We start from the raw sequence: 12,900 nt of genomic DNA, 5'->3' as shown, positions 1-12,900 counted from the left end.
GGGGGGGGGGAGGGATCACTAACACCTTCCCTGGCACTACACTAGGGGGCCCAGCGCCCTCTTCTCACTTCTGAGATCACCAGGGGGCCCAGTGCCCTCTTCTCACCTCTGAGATCATCAGGCATGGTGCACAGACATGTCTGAAGGTGAAGCACCTATACTCATACAATTTTAAAAAATAATAAAAATAACAAAATTAATGATTATAAGTCCCTTTGGGTGTGTTGAGGATCCTGTAGCTCAGTGGTTATCAACCTTGGGGGTGGGTCAAATAATCCTTTCACCGGGGCCACATATCAGATACCCTGCATATCGAATATTTACATTATTATTATTATCAGATGTTACATTACATCAGATTCATAACAGTAGCAAAACTGCAGTTATGAAGTAGCAACAAGATAATTCTATGGTTGGGGCTCACTACACCTAAGGAAGTGTATTAGAGGGTTGCAGCATTAGGAAGGCAGAGACCCACAGCTGTAGCTGTTTTTGAGACGTTGGTCTTGCTGTGTGTAACCCTGCCGCTCTGGAGCTTGTCATGTGACCCCGGGCGATCCCTAAGCTTACATTTGTCTTCTTGCCTTGACCTCTTGAGCCCTGGCATGAATTGCATCTCTGTTTCCTCTTGGTGAGAAGTCTAGGTTTCCATTCCTCTTTCAAAACAGCCCTTCTGTTATGGCTATGTCTTCAAAAATTTCCATCTACATATTTTTAACACTTAGAAAATTCCAAGAACCTGGACAGAGCGGCTGGGCTCCGAGCCCCGTGCTTCCTGCCAAGTCTGCCGACGGAATGCGGAGGGTGGTGACAGTGACCACACCATCTGTCTCCAGCCTTGTCTCTCCCTGACCTGTTCACATTTCACAAACGTGACTAAGTCCCTTGTGCGTCATCCTTTTTGCCCACACCCTCTAGGCTTTAAACAGTAACAACATCAGAATCGCACTGGAGAGCTGAGACCTGAGAGCTACTTGGTCCTTGTGGCTGACCGCCTCCCAATAGTCCCTCAGGAGTGGTCTCTCACAGGGGAAGTTCAACCCCCAAGGCAGGTGGCTTAGTCCTGACCTGGCACACAGAAATCCAGAAGGTTCCTGGGGAGCCTTTGGTAGCTACCCTTGATGACAACTTGTAAGTGCTGATTCTGACATCAGAGAAAGAGTCATTATCAGTAACCGGGCCAGGCAAACACGTGGGCTAGAGGGAAGACAAAAGACGAGGTAACGCCCTACAGAAATAAACCTTTTATCTGAGCAGCTCACAATCAGAGGAGGGCCTTCCCACACCAGTCAGATCAACTTCTTCAAAATACTTCGTCAGGTGAGACTCTCTATTCAGGTGATTCTAATCTGTGACGGGTTGACATTAAAACCAACCATAATATTTTTATTTTATAAATTCAGAGTTAACATCTATAGAAATATGTACCTAAACTCAACATTGGTGGATTTATATAGGGAGAAGAAAGTAATTAGATTAAATTTTGTATAAGAATCGAATTCTGGTGCTGGAGAGATGGCTCAGAAGTTAAGAGCACTGGCTGCCACCTTTCCAGTGGTCCTGAGTGTAATTCCCAGCACCCACATGGTGGCTCATAACCGTCTAGAATGAGATCTTTTGCTCTCTTCTGGCCTGCAAGCATACATGTAGGCAGAACATTGTATACATAATAAATAAGTCTTCTTCCTTTTTTTTTTTTTTTAAAGATAATCAGCCAGGTGGTGGTGGCGCACGCCTTTAGTCCCAGCACTTGGGAGGCAGAGGCAGGAGGTTTCCGAGGCCAGCCTGGTCTACAGAGTGAGTTCCAGGATAACCAGGGTTATACAGAGAAACCCTGGCTCAAAAAAAAAAAAAAAAAAAAAAAGATAATCTAATTCTGTCACTTAATGGTTGGATTGTTCTATGTGTGGACTAAATTCCTTTCATCATGGGCACCTTTAGTCCCATCATTCAGGAAGCAGAGGCAGGCAGATCTCTGAGTTCGAGGCAAACTTGCCTTACAGATCAAGTTCCTGGAAAGTCTTTCATCATCCCTAAGGCCACGAAGCCTCACTTAAATTTCCATTTGTGGTCAATAATCACAAAGTAAGGGTGTCCGAAGCGTGTTTAACTACACTCAAGGACTGCTTGTGCCTGCAGCTCAGAGGCAGAGCACAGATTAGCGCGTGTGCGGTGGTCTATCCCTAGTGCTGGGGGAGAAAGCGTGCCAGCCCGCCCACTGAAGTCCAGAACCTGCCTTCTCAAGACAACGTGCCGAGAAGCTGAAGCTCACGAAGTGGGAACCAAGAGAGAGAAATGAAAAGCTTCGGCTTGTGCTTCAGAGAATGTGTTCATTAAGATCCCCTGTCCCCACTTCTTTTTAAAATAAAAAATAAAACTCTGGGCAAGTCCTACCCGATGTTGTATTCCAGGCCGAGGAAACAGGGAAAGGTAGAGCCAAAGTTGGGCCAAAGTTGTCCGGTGCGGGAGGAGAGAATAGCTGCAGAATAAACGTGCTACGTACGTTCATGGCTTTGCAGGAACTTGGAAGGCAAGAGAAAGCCCAGGGGAGTCACTCTCGACCTGGTTACTGAGTCTCTGGGCCAGGCAGAGAGTGAAGTGTCCTGCTGACTGCGTAGGAGGCGGAAAGATTAGCCTCGCTACAACCTATTCTTTAAAGCAAAGCTTACAGGTCCTGGGACCACGGAGTCGGGAACAACACTTGCTAGTGAGCCAGGTGACAGCTGGGATGCCTTTCTTAAGGAGCCGATGATGGCGAAATGTCAGGAGAAGGTTAGTAAACACAACTATAGTTAGTGCAGATAGTCTGAGAGTTAAAAGTGCGCCAGGCTTCTTACTGTAAACACTTCCTCTAGGGACCATCGTTGATGTTCAGCACAACGCGTGGGGTCGGCGGGGGCTGGAAACAGTTGGCTTCTGTGGGCCGAGCAGTGGGGTGCTCCCTCAACCCCCAGACCGGCCGCTGCTTGCATTGCAGGTGCTGATGCTGCGTGGCACCGAGGCTGGCTGCTCAGACACACCTCTTTCTAAATGTGTCTGCACTTCGGCTCTTGACTACCCCTCCTCCCCACAAAGGCTGCCAACCCAAAGAGGCACGGTGGTCTGTGTGTTGCTTGGGAGACCAGCTGATGAAATATGGGCAAAACACAGCCCGACAGCGCCCCCGTGTGGTCCGCGCGGCATTTGTCAAAAGCCTGTATTGCAGAGTCGGGCCCTGCACTGTCATACTGTCACGTGGGCTGGGTGGGTATGCGCGCGCGCGCGCGCGCGCGTGTGTGTGTGTGTGTGTGTGTGTGTGTGTGTGTGTGTGTGTGTGTGTGTGTGTGTGTGTGTGAATTGTCTCTGACTTTGGGTCAGTGCCCTTATGTAGTGCATCAAGAGCAATTTGTTTTCACCTTGGAAGATCGGCGATGGACATTTGTTGTATCGTGTTATCCTAGGAATATTTATGTAGCCCTAGTATTTTCTGGGGTTTGGAGACAGGGGATTTGGTGTCCTGGGAAGGGCCCAAGATGGTCACTTTGTACCACTATACTGGTATCTATATAATTGCCCATCTCTGTTATCATCTACCACCTACTTATCTACCAATAATAACCATCTATCTTTACCATGTATCTGTCTTCTATCTATCTATCTATCTATCTATCTAATCTATCTATCTATCTATCTACCTATCTATCTACCTACCTACTTATCTATTATCTATCATCTACTTATCTACCAATAATACCCATCTATCTCTACCATCTATCTGTCTGTCTACTGTCAATCAATCTATCTACCTATCTGTCTGTCTGTCTGTCTGTCTGTCTGTCTGTCTGTCTATCTACCTATCTATCTACCTACCTATCTATCTATCTACCTATCTATCTATCTATCTATCTATCTATCTATCTATCTATCTATCTATCTACCTGTCTGTCTGTCTGTCTGTCTGTCTATCTATCTATCTATCTATCTATCTATCTATCTATCTATCTATCTATCTACCTATCTATCTACTTACCTATCATCATGCTAGCCTCTGATTCTCTCACTTATTTGAAATCCATGGCTGTGAGTCTGAGACCTGTCCTGGGAACTTCCCTAAAAGTCATAGAAATGGAGAAACACCTCCGAGGATTTTATCTGGTTTGTCAGTACCAAGGAAGGGGACACTCAGTAGTTGCCTGACAACAGAGGCATACGAGCCTGGAGACCAGTAAAATCTATGATAATACAAGGTATGGGCTCCTAAGAGCTAGGTTCCCTAGAACCAGAGCCCACAGGAGAGGGCATGCTGTGCATACTGTCTTAGTCAGTGTTCTATTGCTTTGAAGAGACGCCATGACCACAGCAACTCTCATAAAGGAAAGCGTTTAACTGGGGCTGGCTTACAGTCAGAGTTTAATCCATTATTGTCATGGTAGGAAGCATGGTGCATGCAGACAGGCATGAGAAGTCGAGAATTCTGGATCTACAGGTAGCCACTGGGCCTGTTTGATCCCTTGAACCTCAAAGCCCACCCCCAGTGACACACTTCCTCTAACAAGGCCTCTTCAGAGTCCTTTCAAATAGTGCCACTCCCTGGTGACCAAGTGTTCAAACCTATGCGCCTGTGAGGACCATTCTTATTCAAACCACCATAACTCCCAATAGGGAGGCATAAAAAGACGGACAGAAAGACAGATGGAGCACTTGTCCACTGATGTGATGTGGACAGAAACAGGAGTTGAGTTGTGTAAACCAGTCAGTGGACTGACAGCATCTAGGGCTATGTGACTGGTAGTCATCGGTGAACTGTCCCCAGCCCGTGTGTGTACAGAACCGGGAGGCAGGTTGTCCTTGTCTGCTTTCTGATGTTGTGATAAACCCCATGACCAGAAGCAACTACGGAGAGGAAAGGGCTTTATTTGACTTACAAGTGACAGTTCATTGTGGAGGACAACCAAGGCAGGAACTGAAGCAGAGGGTACAGAGGAACTCTGCTTACTGGCTCGCTCCCTGTGGCTTACTCAGCCGTCTCTCTCTCTCTCTCTCTCTCTCTCTCTCTCTCTCTCTCTCTCCCTCTTTCTTTCTTTCTTTCTTTCTTTCTTTCTTTCTTTCTTTCTTTCTTTCTTTCTTTCTTTCTTTCTTTCTCCAGACAGGGTTTCTCTGTGTAGCCCTGGCTGTCCTGGAACTTACTCTGTAGACCAGGCTGGCTTCCAATTCAGAAATCCACCTGCCTCTGCCTCCCAAGTACTGAGATTAAAGGCGTGCACCACCCCTGTCCAGCTTTAGCCTGCTTTCTTATACAGCCTGATGAGACTTGCCCGGGGTATCACTGTGCACAGAAAGCAAACTGAGGCAGCTCACCTTCCAATCCTACACACACACACAAGGCCTGACTCACTTATGTGTGCATATTCATATGTGACATATACATATATGTCATACACACAACTTAAAAAGAGAGAAAACACAGAGAATCCTGCTCTGAGAAGTTCTGGGGTGTGAAAGTTTCAGTATATAGTTTCTTTGCTGGCTTACAGCATCTGGCATTTTCTGGCTCTTGGGTCTGGCAGGTTGTGGTCCAGAGATCTGCCACCACAAGAGGACCTGGCTGAGATCGGGCCTGCACCTCAGGTTTAATACTGAAGTATGGGGCTACACCTCTTTTTCTCTTCTGGCATGTTCTCTTCTGAAATCACAGGCAAACAAAATCCAGACAAGGCTATATAAGCACATTTCTAGTTCTTCCTGGTATCACATCTACTGATATTCTGCTGGTCAAAATAAGTCACATGGCCAAAGCAGAAAATAGACTCTGTCCACAGCAGTGATGGGAAGATCACATGACAGAGGGAGGAGGGAGAGAATTGGGAATAATTTGTTCCATCCCTGGGAGAGACAGAGGGGCCCGAGGCTGTTAATCCTCTTGCCCCAGCCTCCTGAGGGCTGGGACTGTAGGTACGTCCAACCACATCCAGCAAGATCTGGTGTCTTAGATCTGGCTGCTTCCGTTTCTGCTTCTTCTCCTTCTCCTCCAAGACAGTTTCTCTCTGTAGTTTTTGGCTGTCCTGGAACTTTCTCTGTAGACCAGGCTGTCCTCAAACTCATAGAGATACACCTGCCTCTGTCTCCCGAGTGCTGGGATTAAAGGCACACACCACCACTGCCTGACCATAAGCTAGCTTCTAACAGTGCTTTGTGAAATGTTAGGAGGATGTCCCGGGGTTAAACGGGAGTGTCTTTTCATATTCATTTCATAGAGTCTGCTGACAACAAAGGCCACATTCCAAAGTGAAATGCAAGACTGACAACAGAGATTCGGGGAACCTGTTTTGCATTTTTTCTTTTTAAAAACATTTATTTTTAGCTTATGCGTATAAGTGTTTTGTGTGCATGGGTGCAAGTGCACTGCATATGTGCCTAATGCCCTTAGAGGCCCACAGGGCTTCTGATCTTCTGGAACCGGAGGTATAAATGGTTGTGAGTTGCCTCGTGGGTTCTGAGAACTGAACCAAGTTGCCATTAAGGCCCATGGTGGCGCATGCCTTTAATCCCAGCACTTGGGAGGCAGAGGCAGGCAGATCTCTGAGTTTGAGGCCAGCCTGGTCTGCAGAATGAGTTCCAGCATAGGCAAGGCTACACAGAGGAAATCCTGTCTCAAAACAAACACACAAACAAACAGTATTCAGTGCTCTTGGAGGATGCTGCTCCAAGGGCTTTGGTCAGTTCTCCAGCTCTGCCCTTTGTAGCACATACCTTGTCTTCTAGGCTCTAGACGCCTGTACTCCACTGCTGCTGCTGTTCTTGGTGGTCATCTCATGGTACTGGTATCTCCAAAACAATGATGTCTTCCACTGCAACTAGGCTTCACCAACAGCCTCTCATAGGCTCTCTTCATGGTGCCAAGCCTCAACTCCTTTGCATGACCCCTTCAGTCCTGGGCATCAACTACAACTGAGGCTGCACCTTCACCAATGGCCTTCCATGGTGCTGAGCCTCAGCTGCTCTTCATGACCCCTTCATGCCTTCAAAACGAGTACCACCTAGGTGACTCTCACACATTATCAAGTTCAGCCGAAGCAAGAGGTACAGCCTTGGCTATCTCTGGAACACAGCCTCTGTGCTCTCAAAAAATACTTCCCAGAAGATGTCACCTCAGTGATGCTGGTCTCTTCTTAATCACCACTAATTTTTTAGCTCCAGGTAAGCAGCATCAATAGTCCCAGTGATGCAAAGTTTTCGCCTTAGTAGTTCTGGTATCTTGTTAATTACAGCTGATACTTCAGCCCCAGCTAACCAGAACCACAGAATCTTCACAATCAAAACAGCAATGGCCCTGATAAGAGTCTTTAATCTTCCCTCTGAGATTTCACAAGCCAGGTCTCCATCGTTTGTACTGGTCTCAATATTATCTTTCAAACTCCTACAGAACATCCCACAGAGTTCTTAACAACCAATGGTTCTTCTAGCCCAAAGTTCCAAAGTCTTTCCACACTCCTTCCCAAAACATGATCAGGTTGTCACAGGAATACCCCACTCCTGGTACCAATTTGTCTTAGTTAGGGTTTCTATTCCTACACAAACATCATAACTAGGAAGCACGCTGGGAAAGAAGGGGTTTATTCAGCTTACACTTCCACATTGCTGTTCATCACCAAAGGAAGTCAGGACAGGAACTCACACAGGACAGGAACTTGGAGGCAGGAGTAGATGCAGAAGCCATAGAGGAATGTTACTTACTAGCTTGCTTCCTCTGGGTTATGCAACTTGCTTTCTCATAGAATCCAAGCCCAGGTATAGCACCACCCACCATGGGCTGGGCCCTCCTCTCTTGATCACTAATTGAGAAAATGCCTTACAGCTGGATCTCCTGGAGGCATTTCCTCAAGGGAGGCTCCTTTCTCTGTGATAACTCCAGCTTGTGTCAAGTTGATGCACAGAACCAGCCAGTACAGTTATCCTGGTGTTTCCTTGTTTCATGGAGATCCTGCAGCTTTGGGTCTTCAGGCTCAGCCCCTTTACGCGTAGATGGGGTGTATATTGGGGTGGTCAACTCAAAACCCTAGATCTGGCTCTAGGTAGAAGCTCTCCTGCTCCTGTGTCCCCAAGGCCAGGTCTCCTGCTTTGCCTAGGTGAGGGGTGGGGCCAGGTCTCCTGCCCATCTAGGCCTTGGGTCTGCCTCACTAAGCCCTCACCACCAGGGCCAGCTCTGCAGTGCTGCTCAAGTGTGTGTGTGCGTGTGTGTAAGCTCTGCACAGCCCTTGAACATTACCATGGCCCCAGGTAGCAGCTAAGACCAGGGCGTCTGTGTGGCCTTTGTGGTAACACAGAAGATGAATGGACACTGACAAACACCCCTGTGGTGCACACACTCTTGGTTGTGAGCAAGCCATCTCTTAAAGATTTGTTCATTTCCTGATAGCATTATTGGACAGGAACAAAGGCTTAATTAAAATCCTGAACCGTTGAAACATTCCAGATACAAACTACAGGAATCTTAGTACTTCTTTCAGGGGCTTTTGTGAATCAAGTGGGTTAGCACGAAGCGCCGAGCACAGCGCCAGGCCCACAGGGAGCCCCTCCTCTGCTTCACTGCCTTCTTCCAAGGAGAAGTTTTCTTAGCTGAGGTATCTGGGAGAAACCGCTCACAGGCTGCTCCGACCTCAGGAATGCCGAAGCTCCATTATTTTTATACAATAGCCAACTACCTTCAAGGGGTACCATGAAGTTATTCTCACTGTTAGAGGGATGGCCAGACTGATTTTCTGTCCCATCTCAAATCCAGGACTTCTGGTCGATCACTTGGCAGGGAGAGGAGATTAGAATTACAGCCAGTCTTGGAGAGGCCGGAGAGGTGGCTCAGAGTATATGAGCACTTTCTGCTCTTCCAGAGGACTGGAGTTTGGTTCCCAGCACCCAGGTCAGGTGACTCACAACTGCCTGTGACAGACGCCAGCTCCAGGAGAGGGAACAACTCTGGCCTCTGCGGGCACCTGCACTCATGTGCCACACTAACCCCCTGCACCTACAACATAATTAAAAAATGATAAAGATAAAAGCCCAGGACCCCCAGATAACAGCAACTATAGAAAACAGTTTTGGGGAGATCAAGTGGTTGACACAGTCATCTAGGCTGTGCCTTTCAAAGTGCCCTCTTCATGGTAGACATTTTGGCTCTGAACATGGCTTGAACTCTATTTTCTCAATCCATTTATCCAAAGTTTTATTCCCCCTTTTCTGAATGTGGGCCAGGTCTTGATGCATAGGTCACAGTGTGGGCTTCTTATTAATTAATTAATTATGTATACAGCGTTCTACCTGTATGTATGCTTGCATGCCAGAAGAGGGCACCAGATCTCATTACAGATGGTTGTGAGCCACCATGTGTTTGCTGGGAATTGAACTCAGGACCTGTTGGAAGAGCAGTCGGTGCTCTTAACCTCTGAGCCACCTTTCCAGCCCACAATGCAGGTTTCTTAATTGTCTGAGACCTCTTATTCTTGACCCTCACACGAAGGAGGCCTAATCTTTAGATTGGACATATGTTATGTGCATGGGTATACAGGACTTGTAAAACCCTTTTGGAGAGGACATCAGTCAGTAACACTGCTTCCTACGTCAAAGCTCTTCTGCCTTTTTGAAATGTGATGACCTTGACCGTGCCTCAGGGGACCCTGACCAGAAGGTCTGATGGTGGTATGAATGTTCCACTGTAGACAGCACCATAAGGTTCTGAGAAACCTTATAGCTCAGACACAAGTATAACCTGACCAGGGCCACCGTCCTGTGTAGAGAATCTCTTATAAACATCACTTGTCAATAAAAAAACCGATGGCCAATGAGCTGAGGCAGGAAATAGGAGGTGAAACACTGGCAGAAAGAGAGAGGATTCTGGGTAATAGTAAGGGATAAAAGAGAGACTGGGGAGGGGGCTGTGAGAGATTGGAGAGGAGATGGGACTGAGGAGAGATGTAAAACATCAGGTAAATGAACTTGGAGAGACGCCGAGAGAGATGCTGAGCTCGGAGAGATGCCGAGAGAGATGCTGAGGAGATGAGAAGGGAGACGAGGGCTGAGACGGAAGAGAGTTTACTAAGCAAGTGGTAGATACAGAGTAGTGTGAATGGGCTAAATAAGTTAAAGAGCTAGTCAGGGAATGAGTCAAAGCTTATGGCCTAGGAATTTCATTCATTCATTCATTCATTCATTCTGTATACAGCATTCTGCCTGAATGGATGCCCGCAGGCCAGAAGAGAGCCCCAGAGATCTCATTATAGATGGTCGTGGGCCACCATGTGGTTGCTGGGAATTGAACTCAGGACTTCTAAAAAAGCAGCCGGTGCTCTTAACCTCTGAGCCATCTCTCCAGCAGCCGACCTAGGCATTTATTAATAAATCTTTAGTCTCAGAATCGTCATTCCAGGAGCCAGGGCTGAGAAAGGAAAATTTGGATTTAATATTTACTCTTAACAGTCCTGCCTTTTGTTTCTTATCCTTCTAGACTCCCTGATTCCCTGGGAAATGATTTGTTTCAGACAAAAGTTTCGACACCAGCGTAAGACAAGGACTCACTGAGGTTGAGCCAAGAGGAAAGGGTTCATATGAAATCCTAAGGCTAGAGATCTGACCCAGCAAGAGAGGAAGAGGAAGTCAGGCTGGGAGAAACATTGTTCACATCTAGGTCAAAGATCTGCCTCTGACCCTCATAGTATGTGTATGTGGGTCAGAGTGCCCAGTCCCTCCCTCTCCCCTGTGGCCTGTTTCATCTCGGATTCAAGGAGACAAACTCTAGTCCCCGGCCAGCAAGGGTGGTGGTCTTTGGTGGTGATCTGCCCGTAGCTCCCAGGTGCTTAGATAATGGATGCACCTCCTATGGGATCAGGAGTGAGTGTGTAAATGAGTGTGGGGCATCATGAAAATTTTGACTCTGAATGCAAGACAGTCAAAGATTAATTCAAAATCAAATGTGAACTCTAGGTGCTTCTGCTGGTGTGTACTCTTTGCTACGTTCTTTGACTTCATATTGTCTTTTAAAAATCATATGGTCAGAGGATGGAGAAATTGCTCAGTGGTTCAGAATGTTGGCTGCTCTCCAAGGTGATGCATGTTGATCTTCAGTATCCACGCAGAAGCTCAAAACCTCCTGGAACTCCGCTTCTAGGAGCTCCATGCCCTCTTCTGGCCTCTTCTGGCCTCCTCTGGCACTGTGTGCATGTGTGGATGTCAGAGGACAATGTCCGGGAGTTGGTTCCCTCCTTCCGCTGTTTGGGGATTGACCTCAGGTTTTATCAGATGAGGATAGGAATCAGTTGCCTCCTCCCCTTTCCTCCCCACCACCCCACTGAGTCATCTTTCTGGCCCGTAGCCTGGTTTTGAATACACAGTGCGTGCAAAGCATCAGGCCACACAGTGCCACTGAGTACTGTCTGGAACACTTGGCCCCGAGTGGATGCATGTTGTGAACTAAAGTCCTTTTACTGTATGTCTTAGTCAGGGTTTTATTGCTGTGAAGAGATACCATGGCCACAGCAACTACTGTGTTTGCGTGTATGTGTTCAGGTGCATGTACACACAAGTGTGCATGCATGTGTGTGTTCAGGTGCATGTATACATGAGTGTGCATGCATGTGTGTGTTCAGGTGCATGTACACACGTGTGTGTGTGTATATATATATACATACAATGTACACACAATATATACACAATATATATATATACACACACACACGTGTGTGTACATTCAGGTGCATGTACAAATGTATGTGTGTCTGTGTGTGCACGTGCGTGTTCAGATACATGTACACACTCTGTATGTGTGTTCAGGTGCATGTACATGTGTGTGTGTGAATATGTTCAGGTACATGTATGTGTGTGTATGTGTGCATGCATATGTTCAGGTACATGTACACGTGTGTGTGTGTGTGTGTGTGTGTGTGTAAGCTAGGGGCTGCCATGCGTCTTCCTCTATTGCTCTCCACCGTATTTCTGGAGACAGAACCTTTTATTAGTCCTAGAGTGGTTTGGCAGGACGAGCAGTACTGGGCATCGCCTGTTGCTCAGTGAGCTCTTCTTCCCAGCCCAGGATCAGTTCTTTGTGTAAAAATAACCATATCCATTGTATTAACATGCAAGTTTGCTTTAATTGTAAATGAATAGTAAAATTATATTTATACCCAAAGAAATGTCTTATGATAAGTTTTACCCTGTCATTCCCCGGGATTCCACCCAAGATGTCCCATCCAAATTCATGCCCTCTCCTTAAAAGCGTTTTTATTATTCACTGAGACCAATTGGTGCAGCCGACATGCACACGGGAGAAGGACGGTCCATGGGACCTACCTATAGACGCATCGCTGAACAAAAAACGACTCTATCTCACTTAGAGGCATCAACTGCGAGTCGCTCTTCATCTAGGGGCGGGACTTCCATTTCCGCTCGGCCTTGCTCCTCGTAGATCTTGTAGAGGTAATTACAGATACAGCGCTGAGAGGCCAGAAGGGGGCGCTAGAGCGCCTGAAACGAGTTAAAAGCCGTCCTGAACCACCAGATGCAGTTCTTTGGAATCAAACTGAGGTCCTGTGTAAGCGCAGCAAGTGCCTTCACACTTGTGGAGCCATGTCACCAGGCCTGTTAAAGTTTGCTTGTTTGTTTGTTTTTAAAAATTATTGGGGGCTGGAGGAATGGCTCAGTGATTAAGAGCACTGACTGCTCTTCCAGAGAGGTCCTGAGTTCAAATCCCATTAACCACATGGTGGCTCACAACCATATGCCTCTTCCAGTATATCTGAAGACAGCTATAGTGTACTCATATACATAAAATAAGTAAAATTAAAAAAATATTTATTTAGAGGCAGGCGGATTTCTGAATTCAAGGCCAACCTGGTCTACAGAGTGAGTTCCAGGACAGCCAGAGCTACCGTCTTGAAC

Source organism: Mastomys coucha, unplaced genomic scaffold (genome assembly GCF_008632895.1).
Source record: "Mastomys coucha isolate ucsf_1 unplaced genomic scaffold, UCSF_Mcou_1 pScaffold11, whole genome shotgun sequence".
NCBI classification, from domain to species: Eukaryota; Metazoa; Chordata; class Mammalia; order Rodentia; family Muridae; genus Mastomys; species Mastomys coucha.
This window is presented reverse-complemented; position numbering follows the sequence as displayed.